Source organism: Staurois parvus, unplaced genomic scaffold (genome assembly GCF_062004578.1).
Source record: "Staurois parvus isolate SC_StPar_1 unplaced genomic scaffold, SC_StPar_1.0 ptg000882l, whole genome shotgun sequence".
NCBI lineage: Eukaryota > Metazoa > Chordata > Amphibia > Anura > Ranidae > Staurois > Staurois parvus.
The window spans coordinates 2516797-2544295 of record NW_028318678.1 but is presented as its reverse complement, the minus strand read 5'-3'; the positions used below and the strand labels follow the sequence as shown (position 1 = coordinate 2544295).

General features: G+C 43.2%; 1 long non-coding RNA gene across 1 annotated transcript; it reads right to left on the bottom strand.

The window, feature by feature from the left end:
* Positions 1-395: 395 nt before the first annotated feature.
* LOC149442988 (uncharacterized) lies at positions 396-26945 on the bottom strand. The gene is made up of 3 exons (XR_016306712.1): positions 26822-26945; positions 793-887; positions 396-671 (listed from the first exon to the last, which is right to left on the bottom strand). It is a non-coding gene; the product is annotated as an uncharacterized LOC149442988 (long non-coding RNA).
* Positions 26946-27499: the final 554 nt, after the last annotated feature.

Genomic DNA, 27499 nt, shown 5'->3' with positions numbered 1-27499 from the left:
AGAAAAAAAAATTTTTTTTCAAAATTTTCAGTGGTTTTTGGTTTGTTTAAGAAAAAATAAAAAACCCAGAGGTGATTAAATGGCCTTCTAGAATGGCCAATCCCACAAGTATCCTTCTAGAATGGCCTTCTAGAATGGCCAATCCCACAGGTATCCTTCTAGAATGGTCTTCTATAATAGCCAATCCCACAGGTATCCTTCTAGAATGAAAAAAGAAAAAAAGCCATTCAAATTGATATGAAAACCGTATCTCAGCAATATCTCCGACTCACTTATATAAGTGTGGATTATAAACCTAGTAATACTAGAAAACAAAAACTGGCAGTTGACTAGTGCAGAGCTGCCTGGAAAGTGGTTAATTAAATCCTACGTGGAGTAATATATCACTACAAAGGTGAATGCGATTGTGTATTTATTTGATCACTTAGATCTTGAAAAAGGTTGACATTGACAGGGTGAATATATTGCAATCATGTTAAAATCAAAGAGTTAAAATAAATAAAAGTTCTGCATCATCAAAAATGGCTGTATAGGCAGAAATGATCAAATGAGGCAGTATGGGTTTCCTTCTGTATTCATCTGTTGTAGAGTTCCATACTGTATGGCCTAGTAAATTCGTTTTCTCCTTTGGCTGTCCCCTTATGAATATCACAGTGAAAATGGATGAAGTCCTAGGAATTAGATAATGGATTATGATGAATACACAGGAAACAAAGGCTAATCATCTGGACATAAACATAGCAGGATGCACATGTTTTGAATTAATCAGGTAGTAAATATACCTCTCTTTACCTTAACAATAAATGTGCCATGGTATAAATATGGTGGATATGTGACTTCCTGGATAACCAGCATAGATGGAAATGCGTCCACAATAAGAAGTGACTCTAAAAGTGAAATAAATATAAAGTAATAAGAAAAAAATATATAGATACCAGTAGTACTAAAGTGTCATACAAACAACTAATGTGAATTACCCTGTGGAAGACCAGAAAAAATTCTCACTGTTGATGTGAAAAAACATGGATGTATTAGTGAAGTAGTAATAGTCCAGAGTAGATACCATAGAATTCCAGTAGATGTCATTCAAACATCAATGGTTCCTTTTAAATGTGCCCCTATAGGGGTTCCAAAAATTACTCTTTTTGAAGAGTTAATGCGGCTCCTATGAAGAGTTAGTTTGGCTCCTATAGAGGTGTGTGAGACCAGTGTCCCATACCACTAACTGTGTAACACACGCTATAACATACACCTATTGAGTCCAAAAATTCCCCTTTAATCTAGGGCTCAAAACAACTTAGTTATTGCATAGCATATATCTCCCATTAAAACATTGCGGTCCGAAGTGACTCAGCTTAACGCTCTATTACTTGCCACCGGTGGAAGTGAACTGAGTCACTTGAATCGCCGAAAAAATCTCCTCAGAGTAATTGCCTTGTAGTTATCTATATCGCCTCATGCTTCTAGAACAGCCTTCTAGAATGGCCAACCCCACAGGTATCCTTCTAGAATGGCCAATCCCACAGGTATCCTTCTAGAATGGCCTTCTACAATGCCCAATCCCACAGGTATCCTTCTATAATGGCCTTCTACAATGCCCAATCCCACAGGTATCCTTCTAGAATGGCCTTCTACAATGCCCAATCCCACAGGTATCCTTCTAGAATGGCCTTCTACAATGCCCAATCCCACAGGTATCCTTTTAGAATGGCCTTCTACAATGCCCAATCCCACAGGTATCCTTCTAGAAAGGCCTTCGACAATGGCCAATCCCACAGGTATCCTTCTAGAATGGCCAATCCCACAGGTATCCTTCTAGAATGGCCTTCTACAATGGCCAATGCCACAGGTATCCTTCTAGAATGGCCAATCCCACAGGTATCCTTCTAGAACGGCCTTCTACAATGGCCAATCCCACAGGTGTCCTTCTAGAATAGCCAATCCCACAGGTATCCTTCTAGAATGGCCTTCTACAATGGCTAATCCCACAGGTATCCTTCTAGAATGGCCAATCCCACAGGTATCCTTCTAGAATGGCCTTCTACAATGGCCAATCCCACAGGTATCTTTCTAAAATGGTCTTCTACAATGCCCAATCCCACAGGTATCCTTCTAGAATGGCCTTTTAGAATGGCCAATCCCACAGGTATTGTATATACTTACATTGGTCCAAGGTGGACCAATGTAACTATGTAAAAGTATTCCATATCCATAAGCCAGTCTGACTACATCCCCTGTCAAAATATGAAGGTTCCATTGGACATTAATAAAAAATATGAAACTAGTCCTTTACTGTATGTGAACAGTCCACGGATGGTCTAAGGAACACAGAAGGGTTTCGTAAAATCTGAAAAATACAGTTATACAGCATTTCACATGTAAAGGTCATATAGTTTTCATAAACACTGGTAAACAAGTCCCCTGGAATGTGTCTTTTTAAATTTCAGGCTGGTGAGAATTGTATTTTTAGTCCGGAGGGGAAGTGACTTTACTAAAGCTATAAGTCATTGAAAAGAATGTTCTATAGGATCTGGACATTTTCACATCCTCTGTATGAGCACGCCGATTACTGTATTACCATTCTCAGGGGAGGCGATCCAGTATACAAGATACAGCTGCTGATGTCTAATATGTTGAGGGAGTATCAAAGCAATGCGATGACAAGGTAAGAGGAGAGTCATACTGCGCTTTTTAGTTTAACCACTTCCAGTCCGGACACTTTCACCCCCTTTCCAGTCCGAACACTTTCACCCCCTTCCAGTCCAGACATTTTCACCCCCTTCCAGTCCGGACACTTTCCCCTCTTCCAGTCCGGACACTTTCCCCCCCTTCCAGTCCGGACACTTTCACCTTCTTCCAGTCCGGACACTTTCCCCCCCTTCCAGTCCAGACACTTTCCCCCCCTTCCAGTCCGGACACTTTCACCCCCTTCCAGTCCAGGCCAATTTTCAGCTTTCAGCGCTATCACACTTTGAATGATAATTGCGCGGTCATGCAACACTGTACCCATATGAATTTTTTAGCATTTTTTTGAGACAGAAAAAACTTTATTTTGGTGGTATTTATTCACTACTGGGATTTTTATTTTTTGCTATATAAATGAAAAAGTCCAAACATTTTGAAAAAAAAGTGTCAAATTTTGCAAATATATAATCGTTCTTCATAAATCTTGGTCAAAATGTATTCAGCTATCTTTTTAGCAAAAAAAAAAAATAACTCAAATTAGTTTATAACCAAAAATTATAATTTTTCATATATTTGTTTACATTTTTATTTTATTTTTTTATATTATTATTTATGTTTTTTTTTAACATACTGTCATCCTAGCAGTACAGTGTCACCATAGTGACACTGTACCTCTTGTGGGGGGTGATGAAGATTTTTTTTTTTTTACACTGATTGCTTTTACACCCATAAAGGCTGTAAAAACAATAATTTCTCTCTCTCTCTGTCTGCATTCCTGCTGCCATTGGTCACAGCTTGTCACACCGTACAAGGCTGTTGTGAATAGCCTTGTACCATGTGACCTCTGTGATCATTCACAAATTTCACTAGTAGTAAGCAATGATGTCAGAAGTGACATCTTGCTTACTACTATTCATGTGATCACTGATTGGCCAATCAGTGATCACATGATTGGGACCTCACACAGAGGTCCCGTAAAGCGATCGGTGTTCCACTGTGTCCTTTGGACACAGTGGGCACAGGATTGTGGTGCCGCACGCTCCCAGGGAGCACACACAGGCAGTTTATGTACATGGGCCAGACGGGAAGTGGTTAAACAAGCCCTGTTATTGTGAACAGGGGCGGACTGACAACTCATGGGGCCCCCCGGGCAATAGGGGATCATGGGGCCCCTGTGTCCTTGCCCAAACTCAAAAAAGCCTATGAAAAAGGTACCAGGGGCATCTCATGTGGCCCCCTACTGACCCCGGGCCCTCGGGCAGTGCCCGAGTTTTCAAATGGTCAGTCCGCCCCTGGACTTCACCGACCCCAGGATGTATCTGTCACCAATCAGCCGGAGGTCTGAATATTCAACTTCCCGGCTCCGGCCATGTGCGTGGACACCGCAGTCCCGGCAGTTTGTCAGGACTGGTGATGGAAGGTGGCCCAGGGCCCTGGCGGGGTGATCAGACAGACAGAGGAGTCTGTAGGTGAGGAGGACTTACCAGATGATGAGAGGGAAGATGCAGCAGAGGAGAATGTCACATGCCGGGGACACCGACACTGCAGCCTCACATTGTACTGTCACCGATCACCGGACCCTCTGTCCAGATCAGCTGGAGGATGGTCCCTCCGGTTTGAGCTCCATCCTCTCCACTCTTTGCTCCCCGCTGTCTCCTCTCTCCACAGTCCTCTAGCTGGGTAGGTAACTGCTTACCCCTCCCTGCAGTCAGAGGCATGTGCGATCCTATAGGCTCTACTCCTTTTCGAGCATTTGGCCCCTATGTGCACCATTATCAGATGCTCTGCTGCTGGGGGACTTGGCTAGTGTGCCGACATAGAGGGCTCTGCGTGCCCGCTGCAGCACACATGCCATAGGTTCGCCACCACTGCCCCTGACTGTTCTTTGAACCAAAGGAGTGACTGTGTGCCTAGCTGCAGGGCAACTTCAGGAAAAGACCTAAGGGACCTTTAATACTACTGGCTCCTAAAGTGGTACCGCTACATCAGGGTAACAGTCAAATAAAGCTTTAGAAGGAATGGGTAGTAAGACAAGACAATGACCACTTATTTGCATTCTAAAATGGCCAAGCTAAAGTCCAAACCTCAACCCAAGTGAGATGCTGTGGCATGACCTGAAATGAGTTGCTAATGTAGGGAATCCAAGAAATACCAGTTGATTAAAACTGTTTAGTAAAGAGGAATGTTCTCCTAAATAAAGTCTAATATGCAGCCACTGGAAAGGCCTGATTATGGTTGTTGCTGCTTAAAGAGTTTTTACTTCTAAATCCAAGGGTTTGCATATACTTTCCAGTCTGCGCTGTGAATATTTAAACAGTAAAGACATGAAAGAGTGATTTTTTATTACATTTTGCATATCATATTTGTCCATTATTGATGATTGAGCTGATGATCAGAATACATTGTTGGAGTGATCTCTATTCTGCCTCCAGCCGGGAATATATTATGCCTGTCCTCCCTGCAATATCAAATTGACCACTAGATGGAGGCTGTAATAAATTTACTGTTTTACAGAAAGCAGAGACTGTTTAGATAAGAGTTAATATAAAATTCCAAAATTCTGAGAGAATGCTTATTGGGAGATCAGACTCCATATTAGACACTAACCCCCGGTGCACACCTATGCGACCGTGGGGGCCGCGTTTTGCTCGGGCACGAGAGCCCATTCATTTATTCTATTTATCACAGTGAGAGCTGTGAGAATGTGGAATAGACTCCCTCAAAAGTTGGTTCTGGCCAGCTCAGTGAATTGCTGTAGCCTCCCTATCGGTCTGATTATGTCCATATTTCTGTGCTCAAAGCGGTACATTTTTTTGCATGGAAATATGTAGTTTTTTTTATTGTAGGCTGTAATTTTTAGGAACTCACTGAAATCTGTCCGAACAAGAGTCTAGTAAACATCCCGGGTAGGATAAAATTTAAAACATGAAATCATAAATTATAATTTAATAAAAAATCATAAAAACTATAATATAATAATAATAAATGTAATTCAATAATATAATCAAACCAAAAACACTGAAATTTGAAATATAGCGCCAAGTTCGCACATCACTGAGCAAAGTCGCAGAATCGTTTTCAGTGTCTGATGAGGAATTTCCCCCACGAATCATTATCACTCAATTCTGAAAGTGGTTCTAATTTACTATCGCTGTTCTCTAGCCGGTCTGAAACCGCTTTTGACCTAAAGGGACGCTTTTTGGACGCCATGGACATTCCCAGGGGCGGACTGACCATTTGGAAACTCGGGCACTGCCCGAGGGCCCGGGGTCAGTAGGGGGCCCCATGAGATGCCCCTGGTACCTTTTTCATAGGCTTTTTTGAGACACAGGGGCCCCATGATCCCCTATTGCCCGGGGGCCCCATGAGTTGTCAGTCCGCCCCTGGACGTTCCTCAGTTTCCAGGCAGAAAGAACAGTAAAAATACAGGCAGGGCGCAGGACAAAGCACTTGGGACAAAATGTATGTGAAATGGTTTGATACAGGAATGTTATACTATGTGATTTTAGTGTATTGAGTGAATGTCGCATTTTGACATTTTTAAATTTCCCGCCGGTTCCGTCCCCCCGTACGTCCCGACGTCGCAGAGAACGGAACCCAGAAGATGGATGCCGGCATCGGCCGAAGGACATTGCCAGGGACACTGCAGGAGGGACATCGCGGGAGCGCTTGTGGTGCTGAAACTTTACCCCAAGCTACACTCGGGAATACCACCAGGGAGGTTAAAAAAGTCCTGGATTGTTTCTTGGATACGCAGAATATAACTGGATACTAACATTTATAGGTAAAGTTGATCCAGGGAATATGCGATTGCCTCTCGGGGGATCAGGAAGGAATTTTTTACCCTGCAGGAGCAAATTGGATCATGCTTTGCTGGGTTTTTTTGCCTTCCTCTGGATCAACTGTGGGTATAGGATCATAAATTTTTTTTTTTTTAATGGTTGAACTGGATGGACTTTTGTCTATTTTCAGCCAGACTAACTATGTAACTATATATATATATATATATATATATATATAAAATGAAGAGTGAAATTCTGCCCAAAAAAGGTGAACTTCGCCTTTAAGGGGAGGGTCCATGACATCCTGAACCCACAGTATGTGATCACCCCCAAGGCTGAGGACATCTTGTGGTGGTAAAAGGTACCGCAGGGGGACAGCATCACATCAAGAGTTAATTTTTTTCTATGAAACACCTCTCAGGGATAATTGCACAAGCTCTGCATTATGTCCCAGATTTTTCCCTCCTTGAACACGATTGTTGATGTCAGCGAACACCTGACCAACACACTTGTTAGACAGCCTCATGTATATTTTTATTAGTAGAAAATTGTGTTTCATTATTATTTCCCACCACCTCCGTCCTGCATGCAATTCACTGATTACGGATAGAAGAAAATCAATTTAGCACGGTTACGATGCGAGGGGCTCACTAACTAACCGGCTGACCTTCCTGCCCAACCTGAGCTCTGTGCTGTGGAGGAATAACGAGCTGCATCGTTATTTTATCACAGCCGTGTTTAACATTTTGAGATTAATGCCAAATACTTGCATTCCCATGATTAACCTCAATAATCAGAGTATATCTTATCGCTTATTACCTGATACTGCTTCTTTCTGGATGGAAAATTGTTATGTCTTACACGAGGAGAGCGGCTGATCACTGGGTCTCATTTATCAGTGTCTGTGAGAAAATACCAGTCTCAGACAATCAGCGTTGTGTACAGCAACCAATCGGTTCTTCCATTCCGTAAACCAACACAGTAAAGGAACGTGGAAGGAAACAGCTGATTGGCTGCTATAAATAACAAACCGCTCACAAGGTGCCTCTGCAAAGTCTGAACCTACATTATCCTTTGAGTACTCCCACTGGTATATACTGTAGACCAGCCTTTCTCAACCAGGGTGCCCAGGCAGGGGCGTCCCTATGGTTGGTGTCACCCGGTGCGGTAACACTTGGTGACACTACCTCGGACGATCCCTGCAGAATGGATCGGATCTGCGGATTGAGCATAATGGATTGGACTCCGATCCATTATGCTCCCCAATCCGCAAATCTGATCCATCCTGCGGGGATCGTCGGCTTTCTTTACAACTTACCTTTTTGTGGAGCGGGTCCGGTGTCACCCCGTATAGGTTGCATGTCGACGATCCCCGCAGGATGGTTCGGATCCACGGATTGAGCATAATCGATCGGAGTCCGATCCATTATGCTCCCCAATCCGCAGATATGATCCATCCTGCGGGGATCGTCAGCTTGCTTTACAACTTACCTTTTCGTGGAGCGGGTTCGGTGTCACCCCATGCGGTAGGTGTCACCCGATGCGGTGCACACCTCCCGCACCTGCCTCGGGACACCACTATGCCCAGGCACCCTGGGGTGCCTTGAGGTTTCTTCAAGGGTGCTTTGGCAAAATGTCTCAAAACTGCCCCAAACTTGCCTACAAGCCAGCAGGTGGAACAAGCCCGCCTTTTAGTTACACAAAGTCACAGGTTTTCATTGTGCACCATTACCACCTTCTAGCCGCCGGGGTCCTGACAACCAATGACATCATCAGTTGATAAGGAGGATGTCAGTTGCCTGCACAGCATCCTAGTTTGACCCTCCCCACCCCTCTCCATCAGTGCTGGGGTCACATTAGCTCAGTGATGGAGAAAAACTGAGGGAGAGGAGAAACATGGGAATACTAGTCAGTACCAGTGTGCAAAAGTGTATTTGCTTTGGAAGAATAAATCACCTCTAATGTTGGGTGTCCTACATGTGTGGGTGTTGCTGAGGTATATAAAACTATTAGAATACATTTAGAATGGGGTGCCTCAAGACTGTCCATAATTTTAAAGGGTGCCTCGAGACTGTCCATAATTTTAAAGGGTGCATCGGGACTGCCCATAATTTTAAAGGGTGCATCGGGACTGCCCATAATTTTAAAGGGTGCCTTGACTGAAAGAAGGTTGAAAAACACTGCTGTAGACACGTGCGATTCGTTTCCTTATGAATCAAAATTCAGACAATATTTTAGTTATTCAGAGATTCAGAAGTATCTGAATTTCCAAATCACAATAACAATAGATTTGAACGAATCCGAAATAAATTGTAATGAAACGAATTATCCGAATTCGAAATTGAAAATGAATTTAAATTTGAAATGGAAACATATTGCAATAAATACATTATGGTATAAAAGTTAAATAAGGTGATGATTCCTACTTAGGTTGCTTTATAGAATAAAATAGAAAAAACAGACTACAATAAAACAGAATAGAAAAGAATAGAATAGAATAAAGCAGAATACAATACTGTAAAATATAATAGAACAAAACAGAATAGAATATATTAATAGAATAGATGAGAACAAAATAAAGTAGAATGGAATAGAAAAGAATAGAACAGAATAAAATTTAAAAAATAGAATAGAACACATATATTTTAATTTTGAATTAGAATTTTGAAACTCGAATTTTGAATTGAAATTTCGAATCGTTTTTAAAATAATGAATATACAAAATTAATTCTAAAAACAAAATCTTCTAATATAACGAATATGACTAAACAAAATTATTAACTTAAAGGAATCTGAAACTAAACAAAACACATTACAAATACATAACGTCGCGTACATCTCTAATATACTGTAGGTTGCACAGACTGGCCCATTTTTTTTTTCACTCTCTTAAAGGATATTTCCACTTTCTCTGAAAAATTTAGCAAAAAAATTAAAATAAAATAATAATAATAATAAAGCATATACACTTGTTACACAACCCATGTTGCAATTTAATTTTACATTTCAATCTGCAGCCATTGTTGATTTTTGTAAAATTCAATGCAATATGGCAACCATTGTTATACAGAACACCCCCAGAAATGTTATTTTCTGCTTGAGTGACTGGCTCATTGATTTTCCCAGAGGTCTACACTAAGATACAAGTCATGTTTTAGATATCCCCTGCAATAGGAATTACGGTTTTGGTGAGATACTCCCAAGGGTTAATACTTCTAAAGTGATGCAAACCCTGCAGATTGCACCAGCTGATTATGAACAGACCCTCCCATTCAGAGTCAGTGAGCAAATGACATGGTTAAACAAATGTAGCAAGTAAATGAATAAACCTCCCAGTAATGCTATAATTAGGCTGCAGCTAGAGGGAGCTCCAGTGATTTATAGCGCAACTTCAGGAGACTAATACCAACAAGCTCACATCCAACTCAGAATGAGCAAGTGAGCACATGTGGTTTCTGTTCTCCTCTTGATACAGGTTAGTCACACTTGGTTTATGCTATCTTTGTTCAGTTTTGTGTGTGTTCTGACATTCACTTTCTCTGTTTAGCATCCTATATGTTAGTAATGGTAATTCTGTAATACAAATTGATGCGATTTTACATGTGGCCTGCACTGCCACTATAAAAGAAATTATTTGTATATGGTGATTCATTTCTGCTTACCGCATTAATCTTGGAATGCAAGTGAGCAACGCATGTTTTGTGCTCTCCTCTTGATACAGATAAAAATCTTCAGTTTTTTTTTCCTTGTTCCCATTAATACTTTATTTAGATGACATTTTATAAGATTGTGTGCCATTGCAAAATTCCTCTTTTGCAAAAGTATCTCTGAATACAATAACCTCCTACTGTCTCAAAGCCTCCTGCTTGGATCATGTAAATTTTAGCTACTTGTTAATGTCACATATTCAATTATCTTTCAATTTTCAAGCCGATGCTTGCATGAGGATGAGGCCTCTTCTCAATGCATTTCCTACATTTTAAATCTTCTTTAGAAATTTAAAAGGAGGAAGTAGATTTACAAAATAATTTTCTCTCCTTGTTGGCACAGACTATTGCTACTTTCACACTGATACATTGTTGAAGCGCTTTTGTGTTAAAAAAAAGCGCGTGAAAAGCTCAAGAATAATGTTTCCCTATGTATGTCAATGTATGTCTATGTATGTCTTCACATTGGGGCGTTGCGCTTCCTTTGCGGTGTAAGAATTCCTGTTTTCAGCATTCTCGGAGCATGTTTGTTCAGTTAGCCTCCCTAGCGGTCTGATTATGTCCATATTTCTGTGCTCAAAGCGGTACATTTTTTTGCATGGAAATACGTATTTTTTTTATTGTAGGCCTGTAATTTTTAGGAATAACTCACTGAAATCTGTCCGAACAAGAGTCTAGTAAACATCCCGGGTAGGATAAAATTTGAAACACAAAATCATAAATTAAAATTTAATAAATAATCATAAAAAATACTAATAATATAATAATAATAATAATAATAAATTTAATTAAATATTATAATCAAACCAAAAACACTGAAATTTGAAATAAAGCTCCAAGTTCGCACATCACTGAGCAAAGTCGCAGAATCGTTTTCAGTGTCTGAAGACGAATTTCCCCTACGAATCATTATCACTCAATTCTGCAAGTGGTTCTGATTTACTATCGCTGTTCTCTAGCCGGTCTAAAACCGCTTTTGACCTAAAGGGACGCTTTTTGGACGCCATGGACGTTTCTAAGTTTCCAGGCAGAAAGAACAGTAAAAATGCAGGCAGGGCGCCGGACAAAGCACTCGGGACAAAATGTATGTGAAATGGTTTGATACAGGAATGGAATACTATGTGATTTTAGTGTATTGAGTGAATGTCACTTTTTTACATTTTCAAATTTTCCGCCAGTTCCATCCCCCGTATGTCCCGACATTGCAGGGAACGGAACCCAGAAGACAGATTCTGGCAGGACATTACAGGGGACACTGCAGGGGGGACATCACGGGAGCGCAGGACAAGGTAAGAGCAGAACAGATCCCAGAGCAACGCCGCTTGAGAAGCCCGAGTGTAGCTCGGGGTTACCGCTTTTGGTACTGAGACTTTACCCCGAGCTACACTCGGGAATACCGCCGGGGAGGTTAAAAAAACTGCCTCAAAAACATCTCTTCCCATTGAAATCAATGGGAAACATCTGAAGGAACGCCTGAAAAACGCCTCTGAGAAGCATTTTTGATGCAGTTTTTAAGTCGGCGTCCTTTAAAAAATGCTCAGAAAGTGTGCCAAAAATACGGCAAAAGCACATGCATTTTTTTAAGTGTTTTTTGCAGTAGATCAGTGTGAAAGTAGCCTTAATATCTGGAAAGTGATACATCCCTTTGTGAATACTGACTTAAAAATGGAAAGATAATTGAAAATGTGAAATGAAGCAGAAACAATTTCTAAGAGCCGGACAGAAGGTTTCACACAGCTGGAGGTATTTTTTTAAATTACAGATTCTTTTGTCTAACGAAAAAGTAGTTTTATAATGATTCATAATCTTGTGAAATGTAATCCAAATAATGTTTTCATGGGAACAAGTATAAGAGTGTAGATTTTTGAAAAATTATTTTTGGCAATATACTCACAAATATTGTACAGTAGTTGCACTTATTGAATGGTATTTTTTTTTATAATTACTAATATATCATGACCCACAATAAATGCGTAGTGGCCCCCTGCTCAGGCTAACTAGGTCTGATGAATTGGATGCCACTGACTAGTGAGGGTGCAAGATGGGAAAAGGTTCATCCAGGCCCATAGCACACTGTAGAAATAGAAAGAGATACCCGACCGCCGCACACCTCGCCTGACCCATGTGGTTAGCTGGTAAAAGCAGCCTCAGCTCAATTCATCCAAGCCTTGCCCCAACATGTTTTTCCCCACGCTGGGGTTTAAACAGTTGGGGAATCTCTTCCTATTTTTACATCGTACTAATATATTATGTTGGGTTTTTTTAGAAGTGCTAACACCTCCAGGTGAGTGGGAACACCAAAAACCCCAAGGTTGAGGGGTAGGAAGTCAATCTTGATTTTGGACTTTAATGGCTCCATTCCATTACTGGGAGTGAGGTAGCAGAGATACGCAGAACAGGTGGAGAGGGCATCAGCTCTGCATGTCCCTCCTAAATGCAACATGTGAAGTAGTGGTGTATATTAACATCTTGAAAGTTCATTATTATTATTATTATTCAGTATTTATATAGCGCCAATAGTTCGCTCAGCACGTACATTACAACGGGGGACAATACCTGAGACAGTACAATGACAATACAGTGTGATACACGAGGGGTTCGAGGGCCCTGCTCCTTGGAGCTTACAATCCAGGAGGGAGGGGATAGTGGTACGGGAGGAAAAGCTGTGGGGGATGGAGTGGTGTTTAGAGAAGAGGAGATCGGCAGTTAGCAGTTATTAGAGTTCAGTCACCTGTTCAAGTAAAGGTACCCCATGTGTAAGTGCAGTGACCCATCTCTGGTGACTGGCGTAGCCCAAAAGAAAAAACTCTGGGGGCCTCCCATGTGATCCAGACTTGGCGCCCAAAGAGGAAGGGAAACATGGAGGAAGCATCACCCACCTGCCCACACAGCCAAACAGGCCTTGTGTTTTTCCATTTTTTCAGCACTGCAGGCCATAGCCAGCAGAGCTGATCAGTGTATTCTAATGGAGGGAAATGTCAGAATACAACAGCTCAGTGGGAGGATTTCCCTGTCTACATTGAATGTGTTGATGGAGGAATTAAATCCGTTTTTTTTTCATTCAATCCACTGGTTGCGCAAAAAAAAAAAACTGATTAATGTATTGGCTGCTTTGGTTACCCTTTACTTCCAATCTCTCCTGTATAGCATTAGTAGTACATTGATTAGTTTTATATGTAGCCTGTAATTGTCCTTTGGCTTTCCCTAGCTAGTCTACTAACAGACAATGAAATGGTAATTGCACACAAGGTATACTTCTATACTCACTTTTCGGACCTCTTTCATAATTTTGTGTAGCACCCCCTGACACACCAGAGGCATGGTAGCACCTCCAGAGGCATCAAACTGAGAAAGATTTTGGTGGTCACTTTTTCATTTTTCAAGATTTTTTGTAGAACAGTCAGAGAGATGAGGGTTAGGGAACCCAGATACCCTTCAGATGACTTGCAGACTCTGCAGATCCAGATCCATGTCCAGCTTCACTGAGAAAGATTTTGGGGGTCACTTTTTCATTTTTCAAGATTTATTGTAGAACAGTCAAGGAGATGAGGGTTAGGGAACCCAGATCTCATTCAGATGACTTACAGACTCTGCAGATCCAGATCCAGATCCATGTCCAGCTTCACTGTGCCAGAATCTTTAAATTGACCCAGCAACTCTGTAAACAGCATCCTAGCTGGTTCACAAACTTCTCTGTCTCTGTTTTCTAGGCTCAGTGCTTCAAGAAATGGCACTAGGCCCTGTGAGAAGCCATCCTTCTTCCTGGCTTTCTTCAGCAAGATTCCTTCCCTGGGCCTCCTCCTTGGCACAGCTTCCTCCATCACCAGGCATCACCAGGCAGGAGAGCTTAAAGTGATTCTATAGGCTTAAATAAAAAAATAAAAATAAATACCAAACATGTCTATACTTACCTGCTGTGTGCAGTGGTTTTGCACAGAACAGTCTGAATCCTCCTCTTTTTGGGTCCCCTACCAGCGTTCCTGGCTCCGCCCTCCCATCGGGTGCCCCCACAGCAAGCAGCTTGCTATGGGGCACCTGAGCATGTGCACTCCCCAGCCGATGCTCCATGTGTCCATTCACACATGGAGCCATGGCTCATCCCCACCCCCTCTCTCTTCTCATTGGCTCACTGGCTGTGATTGGATGACTGTCTTAGCAAATGAGGAGAGGGAGTCCTGGGGTAGCCGAATCTCCAGTGCACATTGCTGGATCAAGAGGGGTTTAGGTGAGTATTATTGGGGGCTGGGGGGGATGCTGCACAGAGAAGGTATTTTACCTTCAGACATAGAATGTATGAAGGTACAAAACCTTGAGCCTTTACAACCACTTCAAGGCTGCCAGTTCTATACCCACATCAGGGGCGGACTGACCATTTGGAAACTGCCTGAGGTCCCGGGGTCAGTAAGGGGCCCCATGAAATGCCCCTGGTACCTTTTTCATAGGCTTTTTTGAGTTTGGGCAAGGACACAGGGGCCCCATGATCCCCTATTGCCCGGGGGCCCCATGAGTTGTCAGTCCGCCCCTGACCCACATTCAGCACATGGTAGGCCCCACACAGGCTATGAAGCATAATTGCAGAGCTCGTTCCAGCAGCACCTCCCCAAGGCCTTAGCCCAGGGGAAGAGAGAGATCATAGTGTAGAAGTGGAAAAACCCAGATACTCCTGCACTTGGGGATGGACTCTATATCATTGAGACCACATAACGAAATTCTTGGGATATGCACGCCTTGCTGCCCTCAAAGAACCGGGGAGTCCAAAAGTACTGAATAGAGAAAAACAAACAGAGGGTGCACCGGCCTAGTGCATTACCTTAAAAGTATGTTTATTAAATGTTAAAAAAATTATATTCTACTCACAATAGTCAATAAATATCCCTCCTAGATTGTAAGCTCCAAGGATCAGGGCCCTCCTATCCCTCTTGTATTGAACTGTATTGTTGCTGTATTGTCTCCCGTTATATTGTAAAGCGCTGAGCAAATTGTTGGTGCGATATAAATCCTGTATAATAATAATAATAATAAATATAAGGCACATCATGAAGGAACCACTCTGTCCAATTTGCACTACGTTTCTGTCTTATGATGAGAATTATGGACATCCAAAAGGCTGACGCGTTTCGAGGACTAGCCTCTTCCTCAGAGCTCAGAGAAGAGAGAGATCACAAGACCTGTCCCAAATATTTATATCATCCCCCAGCATGCATCAATGGCCATGAACCTCCTACTAGGCTGGCTGTATCCCCACATTCAGCACATGTTAAGCCCCACACAGACTATGGTCCCTAATAGCAGAGCTCCTTACAGCAGCACCTCCCTAGGCCTCAGCATGAGATCATATGTCAGTAATAAAGGAAAAATAAAAAAAAGGGGTTCAAAAATCAACTCGCCAGCCAGCTTACCAACAACCAAATAACCTGTCTAACAGTATGCGTTAAAAACAGGGGTGTAGTTAGCACACATTTGCAAATACATACGTAAGCCACAGAGCCACGTCATGGCACCCTGATATTCTGTGGTCCTAACTCTACAAATTTGAGAGTCCCCATAGTAGAGGCAAATGCATTTAACGGATAGACCAAGGGCAGGTGCACATAAAGGGAGCCCACCACTCTTAAAGGCACAGGAGTGCAAAGAACACCCAGCATATAGCACAATGGCAGCCAGGGCGCCCAATGCACTCACTCACCTTAAAAACAACAGTAAAATAAAACATGGCACCCGCCCCAGTCTATAACTGGCTTATGAAGCAAGGACTACATGAACCGGGCAACGCATGTCAGTAATAAAGGAAAAATTAAAAAAAGGGGTTAAAAAATCAACTTGCCAGCCAGCTTGCCAACAACCAAATTAACCTGTCTAACAGTATGCGTTAAAAACAGGGGTTTAGTTAGCACACATTTGCAAATACATACGTAAGCCAGAGACACGTCACGGCAATCTTATCATATGGCCTGCCCTAAATATATACAGTATATCCTCCACCTGTATGCACCAGTGGCCCTGAACCTCCTATTTGCCTCACTGAAGGAAATATGAATATTCGTAACCCAGTCCTGTTATGAAATCTTCTACTATAGCCAGTGGTACCAGCAGGGGCGGACTGACCATTTGGAAACTCGGGCACTGCCCGAGGGCCTGGGGTCAGTAGGGGGCCCCATGAGATGCCCCTGGTACCTTTTTCATAGGCTTTTTTGAGTTTGGGCAAGGACACAGGGGCCCCATGATCCCCTATTGCCCGGGGGCCCCATGAGTTGTCAGTCCGCCCCTGGGTACCAGTAACATCTACAAGCAGCAGTGAAAAATCACAACCTAACTTAGACTCAGGGAAAGACCAAGTGAAAAACTATGCAACCAACGTGGGCTACGTGCCACCCAGTCACAAATGTTAACACTTACATTGAAGCCCTTGAAGTGCATTGCATTAAGGCTGTCTATTTTCTTAGAATGCATATGTGTGTAATGTTTTGCAGTGAAGTGCAGTTGGGTTTGATTATAATGCATAGGTATATTGGGGTGCCATTAAGGCAACACACATATATAGCCCCTTACCAAAATGTAAAGGTGTAGTGCCAGCTCTAAAAGCTTTAGCGTCTCTATATAAAGCGCCATTTATTCCTAACTACATCTGCGGGATTCAATGTTAATTATTCTTTTGCTTTACCCATTCTAATCTACTATTAAAAATAGACAATATTCAAGGCTGAAAGAAATGAATGGTGCTGGGGGCATACGAGAGTCATCTAAGCACTAACTAGCTTTTCCTGACCCGTGTGAAGTCAGGGTGAATGTACCTGCTGTGTTATCTCCTGATTCTTCCACTGAATACCATCTGTTCCCTGCCCGACAAAGCAGCTCGTGTCCTTTGGGGAAATAATTCATCACATTAATGAATTAGCAGGCTAAGTACCGGTCCCGTGGGTACAACCAATCCCTGTGATCAGTAAAGGTTCTGTTTGATCTGGGCTGACTTTTCCGCTAATTGATCCCCTCAGCTGCCCCGGAACACAGGTGACGTCTGTTATAATTTGTAACATTGTCGCCAGTGGGAAAATATTCGGAACTTTCATCCCTTTCTTCTTGTTAACAAAACTGGCTAAGAGGATTAAAGGGAATTGGTGAGCATACAAATATGGGAGTTATCACCACAGCCACGCTCTTTTAAAAGTGGATGGTTCACTGCTGTCATCCTGCTGCTGACTTCAATGGTGGGTCGCCAACATGGAAGAATGGAAGAAAGGGGTCTAACGTTTTTAAAATGTGGGTGGCTTGGCCAAGTGTCCATATCAGGGGCGGACTGACCATTTGGAGGGCCCGGGGTCAGTAGGGGGCCCCATGAGATGCCCCTGGTACCTTTTTCATAGGCTTTTTTGAGTTTGGGCAAGGACACAGGGGCCCCATGATCCCCTATTGCCCGGGAGCCCCATGAGTTGTCAGTCCGCCCCTGGTCCATATAAATATTCAAAACTTGTTTCTTCACCTTAACTCAATTAATAAATCAAAACATAAAATTAAATAAATAAATTAAATAAATAAAGGGATTCCCTTCAGAAGAAGTCCGGAAGTGACGAAACGTGTCAGTAGACATGACATCTGATGTAATTGCGCAAAACCGGAAGTGGCGGCGCAGCCATTCTGTTGACTGGAAAAACGTGTTTTTTTTTAACTTAGGAAGCTGCTGTGGCTGGATCATGGGAATCTATCACTGAATGTTCAAAGTCCCTAATGTAAGATGCTGCATTAAATGTTTTAATACATATTATATCATGCTACATGGGTCTTTTCTACCTTTTATGAGGATGATGGTGCATTGAAGGTTTACCCTACATACAGCTATTGAGAGCTTGGAAGTGACTGCTATAACATCTGATTATCCCTTAAGGCTTGATATTACTCCATGAGGGTAATTGTATGCATTCTTGCCATTTAGAGGTGGTCATTTAATTTGTTATTTTATGTTTATTTGATTTAAATTTTTATTTTATTTTCTGTTATTTATTATTTAATATTGATTTGGTTTATTTATTTATTTCATTTATTTTATTTGGTAAATTTTCTATTAAAAAAATAAATTTTTTTATTTTTATTATTTAATTTTTATTTTTTCATTTTTGAGTGTACACGATTTGTCACTATATATTAGTTTATTTATAGTGTACACAGAGTGATTTTGAATGATACTAATAAGGACTAATAAGGACTCGCTCCACCAGACACCTTTCCCACCCCTGTAGTAACGTGTCCTTTGGGGCTCTTCTCCATGATCCGAACCTTCTACACCTTGTACTCCATACGCGTGTGGAGTACAAGGTGTAGAAGGTTCGGATCATGGAGAAGAGCCCCAAAAGACACGTTACTACAGGGGTGGGAAAGGTGTCTGGTGGAGCGAGTCATTAAGGTCACCTGGCAGGGGGTCTTCATGAGGAATTTGAGGAGTACCTCTTTGCAGAGTCCTTATTAGAAATTCAAGCACCCACCTGAGAGGAGGAAGAATTTTGCTCTGCACCCTTGAAGAAAGGAAAGGCCAACCCACAGTGACCAGATCTATCTCTTCTTGACCGAGGATCCATGAGCTTTTGATATATACTGCTTATATATATCCGCCTTCTGGTGCGTGCGCATTTCTGCTACTTCCTCACGGATCACCATTGTGGATTTTCATCTGTCACCTGGCACATTTATATGAACTGGACTTACAGTGGACAATTTTAGATTTATTAGCGCTGCACTTTTATTCATATCATTCTGTATACACACCTGACCATAAGACGCACCTAGGTTTTAGAGGTGAAAAACAAGAGAAAAAAAATATTCTGAACCAATGGACTGCAGACACAGTACAGGGGATGACCAGAGACTGCGGACACAGCACAGGAGATGACCAGAGACTGCGAACACAGTACAGGAGATGACCAGAGACTGCGAACACAGTACAGGAGATGACCAGAGACTGCGACACAGTGCAGGAGATGACCAGAGACTGCGGACACAGTGCAGGAGATGACCAGAGACTGCGGACATAGTACAGGAGATGACCAGAGACTGCGGACAGTACAGGAGATGACCACAGACTGCGGACATAGTACAGGAGATGACCAGAGACTGCGGACATAGTACAGGAGATGACCAGAGACTGCAGACACAGTACAGGAGATGACCAGAGACTGCGGACACAGTGCAGGAGATGACCAGAGACTGCGGACACAGTGCAGGAGATGACCAGAGACTGCGGACAGTACAGGAGATGACCACAGACTGCGGACATAGTACAGGAGATGACCAGAGACTGCGGACATAGTACAGGAGATGACCAGAGACTGCAGACACAGTACAGGAGATGACCAGAGACTGCGGACACAGTGCAGGAGATGACCAGAGACTGCGGACACAGTGCAGGAGATGACCAGAGACTGCGGACACAGTGCAGGGGATGACCAGAGACTGCGGACACAGTGCAGGAGATGACCAGAGACTGCGGACACAGTGCAGGAGATGACCAGAGACTGCGGACAGTACAGGGAATGACCAGAGACTGCGCACAGTACAGGGAATGAGCAGAGACTGCAGACAGTGCAGGGAATGAGCAGAGACTGCAGACAGTACAGGGGATGACCAGAGACTGCAGACAGTGAAGTGAATGACCAGAGACTGCAGACAGTGAAGGGAATGACCAGAGACTGCAGACAGTGAAGGGAATGACTAGAGACTGCAGACAGTGAAGGGAATGACCAGAGACTGCAGACAGTGAAGGGAATGACCAGAGACTGCAGACAGTGAAGGGAATGACCAGAGACTGCAGACAGTGCAGGGAATGACCAGAGACTGCAGACAGTGAAGGGAATGACCAGAGACTGCAGACAGTGAAGGGAATGACCAGAGACTGCAGACAGTGCAGGGAATGACCAGAGACTGCAGACAGTGAAGGGAATGACCAGAGACTGCAGACAGTGAAGGGAATGACCAGAGACTGCAGACAGTGAAGGGAATGACCAGAGACTGCAGACAGTGCAGGGAATGACCAGAGACTGCAGACAGTGAAGGGAATGACCAGAGACTGTGGACCTTTGGGGAGGGAGGGGGAGCGGGTACCTGAATTTGACAGGTACCCGCTCCTACTCCCGCTGAGTTGTCCTTCCCTCTTCTTCCCGGGCCAGCTTCTGTGACAGCCGGGTGCGCTCTGCGCACGTGCGAGAAGCGCTGCGCTTTGTGAATGGCCTGGCGCCTTCTGGGACCTGTCATGTGTCCCAGAAGACACCGGATCATTCACAAAGCGCAGCACATGCGCAGTGGGCACCCGGCTGTCACAGAAGCTGGCCCGGGAAGACTGTGCAGCGCTGGAGCGAGGAACAGGTAAGGCCCTGCAGGAGACAACAGCTGAGCGGCCGGCCCGGTATTCTGACATGGTGGCCGCAAAAATACCGGACCGGCCGCTTTGTATTCGCTCCATAAGACGCACTGACATTTCCCCCCCTTTTTTGGGGGGAAAAAAGTGCGTCTTATGGAGCGAAAAATACGGTAAGTATTTATCGGTTACTTAGAGTGCATAGCTGCTTTTTAGGATCAGCGCTTACTTTTTTCATTTTCTATTTTAGTAACCTGCAAGCATATAAAAATTGATGAGGATGGTAAGATTTTTTTTTATATATTTGCAATGTGGGGTTTACTATTGTGACAGTGTGGCGATCTGTCATGATGTTGAAAGATTATTTCACCCGGGATTCTCAACAAGGCAAGTTGAGGGGCTCCAGGGTAAGTGTTTGATATAGAGGAAAGTGGCTTTTCACTTTCCTCATTTGTTTGTAAGGTCCATTTTGGGACCTGGAGCCTGGAGATTTCAAAGCGATTTGGGAAGGATGAAATCTCCAATCCTGGGACCAGGTTTTGGGAATGGCCAGGATACTGATTGCTCAGGTGTGCATGGCTCTCTTCTAGAGTCAGGACCAGGGTTCTGGGCTCCACCCCGGCAGACAGGAGTCAGGAGGGCTCCACCCTGGCAGACAGGAGGTCTCTGCCTTGGAGTCAGGAGGGCTTCACCAAGGGGAGGTGGAAGCCAGAGTAGCTGTGTGCTAGTGGCTAGCTGTGTGCAAAACTCCATTTTGGAAAGAGTCTGCAGGAGACAGACATACAACTGTGTACAAGCCAGGAGGCTGAATATTGTTTCATGTGTGTGATGGTGGATACCCCTGAGTGGAAAACTTAATGGAACTTTTTCTTTAAATAAAAGTGGGCTAGAAAGGCCTTAGAAAAAGAAAGCGAGTTGCTGTGTGCGTTTAAAAAAGCTCTACCATTTGAAGCGAGTTCCCACACTATTTATGTTTTTGCTAATATCCCTCCTCAAGACTCCATGTTCTTGTACAATTAGCACATTTTAGGGGTAAGTATAGGGATGATCTACCATTGTTCTTTGATTTCAACAATGTAATGGACGTATTAACCCTTTGAGGACCAAGGGACGTATTTGTCCCATGTTTTTAATTGCCTGTATCATCTGATGGTCCTCAAAGGGTTAAATGATAGACTTGGGGCTAAATCGAGTGCTGTTAGGCAACAACCTACTTTTTTGGCAACACCAGCAAGAGATGGGCTTGATAGATATTTGGAGATTCCAGCATCCTAATATAAACTAATATACTTATTATTGCCATACCAATGGGTCATTTTTGAGAAGAGACCAAGCACTGGGTAATGTAGCATTTCTCGCTGTTGTACCACCAGCGTGCCATTTAATTAAGGTATGCCTGATCACTCTCCTATCCTGAGTCAGTCTTTTTTGAGAAACTTTCCAGGTATGGGAATGTAGGAACTAAATCCTCTCTGGATCTTCCTTTTTTCACCAGTCATACATTTCCAATGTTCAGCCCACACTAATGTTAACTGGAACACTTTCTTTCAAGGCTTGCCTCTGGGGGATCTTCAAAGGTTCTATAATGTAAAAAGCCTTCAAGACAATGGGAGCTGTAGTGGATATCTGTTGTTGAAATGGCAGAAGAAGAGTACCAATTGAACCTGACCTCTGCTTTTTAAGCTGCACAACGGGATGCTCAAGACCCCCTGAGTTGTTCTTTTTTTTTCTCTGTACGTTGAAAAAAAAAAAATGGAAAATGTAAGGGACCCTGTTCTTTTCAAATAAATATTCTCTGATCAAGAAAAACTTCACTGATAGCGATGGTATTTGAACAGGTTGTAAAGTGTGTGGCTTAAAGCGCCCACATAAAGAGCAAGGGTCCTTTTCTGTAGAATGCTGATGGGGACAGGCTTTTTACTTAGGCCATGGGTGCTTTCTACAGAAAAACATACTGAAAGACATTGCGCATGTTTTTGTTTTGATACACCTATAATGTATTTAGCTGATTTAAAATGAAAGCTCATTTAGCACTACCCCCAAAGGAGCCGCTTGGTAATTTGGATTCTCTGTTCTGCACCTCGACTCCAAGAAATGTATAAGGTGTTTTATTATTCTATTACCTTATAGAAAATAAAGACTCATAGACTTGGATGTTTTGGGTTTCCAGCTGCCTATTTTGTTTAAAAGTTGGGTCCTCTGTTCTACGCTTTGACTCCAAGAACAACCTCAGCCCCTCTGACACACCTGGTTGAATGAAAGTCAATGCAAGCATGAGTATAGATACCTTTAACTCAGCTGTGAGTTAGTACCAGGAAATCGACACAAGACTGTTTAGTTCTAAATGAACTCTGTGTATTTATATGGGTTAGAATGAATGATAGTTTGAACATAAATGGACACATAGAAGGTAGGTTCCGACACAATCTAGACAATGTAATCACTATCCAAAGTAACTTAGAATAGAGTTCTGTATCCCTAGACTGGAATCGACACATAAATCAGCAAAGCCAGCAATAAACAGTGTATATCAGCATTAACTGCAATGTGAATAATAATATTATAACTAGTCTAGAGTGCACTCTAGGAGAATGGCTGGGTGGAATGCAGGGGCGGACTGACAACTCAGGGGCCCCCGGGCAATAGGGGATCATGGGGCCCCTGTGTCCTTGCCCAAACTCAAAAAAGCCTATGAAAAAGGTACCTGGGGCATCTCATGGGGCTCCCTACTGACCCCGACCCTCGGGCAGTGTCCGAGTTTCCAAATGGTCTCCTAAAAGGTACTTCTTAACATTAGCAATAGGTAAAGTCTATGTGTATTAGATGCAAAGGGACAACTTTTCAGCTGGCTAGCGTTGAGGCTCAGTTGTACTGTTGATCCACATAAGACTAGTCCCAATACAGCCTTCAGGCAGCAATAATGCTACTACATGGCTGTATGGTTAATTCTTAAATGGCTCAGTCTCTATAGTAGCAGATAGTAAATCCTCACAGCTGCAGCTCACCAGTCTCAGTGATATAGTAGCTCACTATCTGGTCACAAACAGAGATTAAGCCACTCTCTGCTCTGAACCTAGGTGACCCTGGCTGTCGATACACCTGGACTGAGCACTCCTGCCCAGGTCGCCATTATGCAGCAGTGGTGGTGCACCCTAGATAATGATGTGCACTCTCTGATCTCGCTCATGGCAAGAGGAAGTTGAGTCCTGTACAGCCTAAGAAAATGCAGATTTTTCACCTCCTCCTGGCAATCTTCCTCTTGGAAATGCAGTTCAAAAGCTCTTGATTTCAGTAGAGTCTCCCTCATCTGGACTACAGTTCCCACAGTGCAGGGCTGCCTGTCTATTGAACTCTTCCTGCTCAGCAGCTCCCTCTTCTTGCTGATATAGCTGTTAACCAGGTCAGCACCGCAAGGTAGCAGCTACAGACAGCAGCTGTAGCCAGTGTTTCTCTCACTCTCCATTCTTAGCCAAGCACCTAGCTATGCTCATTTGGGCTTCAAAATTACAAGCACCTGGTGTTGCCCGTGTTTTAGATTCTGTGTCAATTGTACACCTTATTCCTTTTGAAAGGGGCCTTTCCATGAAATATAAATCACACCAGCTGAAGTTTTAAATAAGTTTCTAGGCAGGTGAACAGCATAGCCACTGCTGCACCTGAGGAGCAGTGCTTTTGCTCCAGTGGTGGGCAAAGTGAGCCTCCAATCTAGTGATTGCTAAATCACTTGCTGGTTATTTGGATGAAGTAAACAAGGGAATCACATGATCACTGTTTACTACTGGTTCTAGGGGGGAACCTGGCAAAGGAGTGAAATCGAAAATGTTCGCCATGCCATGAACTCAGGAGGCCATCCTGAGAAAATCTGTGTCTAAATGAACACAGTGTAATCTTGAGATTTTGGTGGCCATATGGGACACAGATGGGATATATGTATCCCCTTCTGCATCACTGGAGAGCATCTGGCAGTGTGGGGAATCAGAGATAAGGACAGGAGCTTACCCGTTAGTGAGAGTTAGAGCTTAGAATCATGGACTGGTTCCAAGTGAGGTAGGACAGAGCATATTTTGGTTAACAGCTTTGGAGAAGGGGACCGTGAAGGAGAGATGGTCACTGGCTGCACACCTGTGTCCTGACAGTTGAAGGTAGACCACCAAGCAGCTGGGCTCAAGAAAGCACCCTTCACCTAGGGAGTCACACCCCAGGAAATTCAGCCTGTAGAGCCACTTAACCTCCTTAGCGGTTTTCCCAAGTGTAGCTCGGGGTAAAATTTCAGTACCAAGAGTGGTAACCCCGAGCTACACTCGGGCTTACCATGCGGCGTTGCTCAGGGGGTCCCTGCAGCACTTACCTTGTTCTTCACTCCCGCGATGTGTCCCCTGCAGCGTCCCCGGCCATCTCCTCTGGCCGATGCTGGCATCCGGCTTCCGTGTTCCAGTCCCTGTGACGACTCAGGACGTACGGGCGCCGGAACCGGCGGGAAATTTGACATTTTTAAAAAATGTAATTTTTGCTGTCATTGCTGTTTCAATGCATTTCACATATATTTTGTCCCTACTGCTTTGTCCTGTCCCGTCTGCATTTTGACTGTTCTTTCTGCCTGGAAACTTAGAAAAGTCCATGGCGTCCAAAAAGTGTTCCTTTACATCAAAAGCGGTTTTAGAACAGCGATAGTAAATCAGAACCACTTGCAGAATTGAGTGATAATGATTCGTGGGGAAATTCGTCATCAGACACTGAAATCGATTTTGCGACTTTGCTCAGCGATGTGCGAATTTGCCTCTGTATTTCAAATTTCGGTGTTTTTGGTTTGATTATATTATTTAATTAAATTTATTATTATTATATTATTATTTTTTATGATTATTTCTTAAATTATAATTTATGATTTCGTGTTTCAAGTTTTATCATACCCGGGATGTTTACTAGACTCTTGTTCGGACAGATTTCAGTGAGTTATTCCTAAAAATTACAGCCTACAATAAAAAACTACATATTTCCATGCAAAAAAATGGTACCGCTTTCAGCACAAAAAATCGGAAAGAATCATACCGCCGAGGAGGTTAAGGAAACATGCCTTGTGCAACCTCCTGTATACAAGCCTTGAAATATCGCAAGTAAGTAAGTAGAGGGCTCAGTATTGTGGCTACAATATATGCATAGATTGCTCTAGTTCAGTCCACACTAAACAATGTGGATGATGGAATCTCCCTATGCCAGATATTGTATCCAGGGGCGGACTGACCATTCAGAAACTCGGGCACTGCCCGAGGGCTTGGGGTCAGTAAGGGGCCCCATGAGATGCCCCTGGTACCTTTCATAGGCTTTTTTGGGTGTGGTTTGAGTGTGAGCGAGGACACAGGGGCCCCATGATCCCCTATTGCCCGGGGGCCCCATGAGTCATCAGTCCGCCCCTGATTGTATCCAAACATCCAGCTCATTGGATTTTTTATTTCAAAAGTTACTTGAGATATTTTGCATACAAAAAAATTCAAAACAATATTAGAACAACACAGGGTCACCAACTGATAAACCCAAGACAAGGGAGAAATACAAAGCATAGAAGAAGTGCATGACCCTTAAGAGTACCTATCTCTCCAGGTGGACAGGCCATGCCCGAACAGCTCGGACCAAAACCTGAAAGGTGATTTGATGGGAAGGGAAAAAAAGGGGGAATGGGGAAATATCCAACTGTCCCAACTCCTCCAGATTCACAGCCATCTGACCCCCCGTCATAGCCCCGAAAATATGCCAATGTACCTCAACCAAGTACTAAGCGGAGAGGTGCAGTGCTCACCCTGCATTGCGCTAACAATTATTTATTTATTTATTTCAGGTACTTATATAGCGTTGTCAATTTATGCAGCACTTTACATATATATTGTACATTCACATCAGTCACTAACCCTCAAGGGGTGTACAATCTAAGGTCCTCTCAATGTTCCTCTACAATGTTCCTCTCTCCTCGCCTCTCCATTCCACAGGCCAGAAGCAGGTTGGCAAATTTCTACCCAAGGTCTTTGTTTTCTGAAGTGAAATTTATTGAGGTGGGTGGTTCCATCAGGGCTCGAATTGTAGCCGATTCATTTGGAATTGTCCAAAATTCAAACCATGCATGACCAGTTTATCTCTAACATAATCCCTGAACAAATGACTGAACATTCCAATTAATAAATTATGTAGTTTTTGCATCGTTGAACAAGCAAAAGGATCACACAGATGTTCTTTTTGTGAGCAGAAAATCTTTCTCTTGCAGTGTCGGAATAAAGACAAACCATACTGAGTGATGTTTGAGCAGACAGTACACTTACCTATGCTGTTCTTTGAAGCAGCCGATCCTCCTCACACTTTATATGAAATGAAGTAGAAGAAATCTTGTCGGCACAAGTTTTCCACAGGGGGAATTTCCCTGAGAGAAGCCAGCTGGGGATTCACCAAAAAACAACAGAAGACACGCATGTCTTTCAGACAGAATATACAGACAATAAGAAATAATTAGCCTGGTTGGACTTGACCTAGGCTATCGGTCTCTACTCCACATGCATAAATCTGGCTATAGCTGGCATTTGCCCAACTCTCCTTGACGCCTTTCCTCCTGGCAGCAGTGTTTTGGCAGAAAAAACTTTTGACACTTGCAAACGTGTGTAATGCACAGAGGCGGACTGACCATTTGGAAACTTGGGCACTGCCCGAGGGCCCGGGGTCAGTAGGGGACCCCATGGGATGCCCCTGGTACCTTTTTCATAGGCTTTTTTGAGTTTGGGCAAGGACACAGGAGCCCCATGAGTTGTCAGTCCGCCCCTGGTAATGCATTTAGGCACATCAAACGCTTGAGCATTAAGTCATTTAATTGGCCAGAATAATAATTTATTCTGGCCACTGAAATGAACTAACGCTCAAGCGCTAAATGTGCCTACCGTTCAAATGCGTTTAGACGTGTTTACGCGCATCACATTTTTTTTATGCCAAAGCGCTGCTGCTCTTGGAGG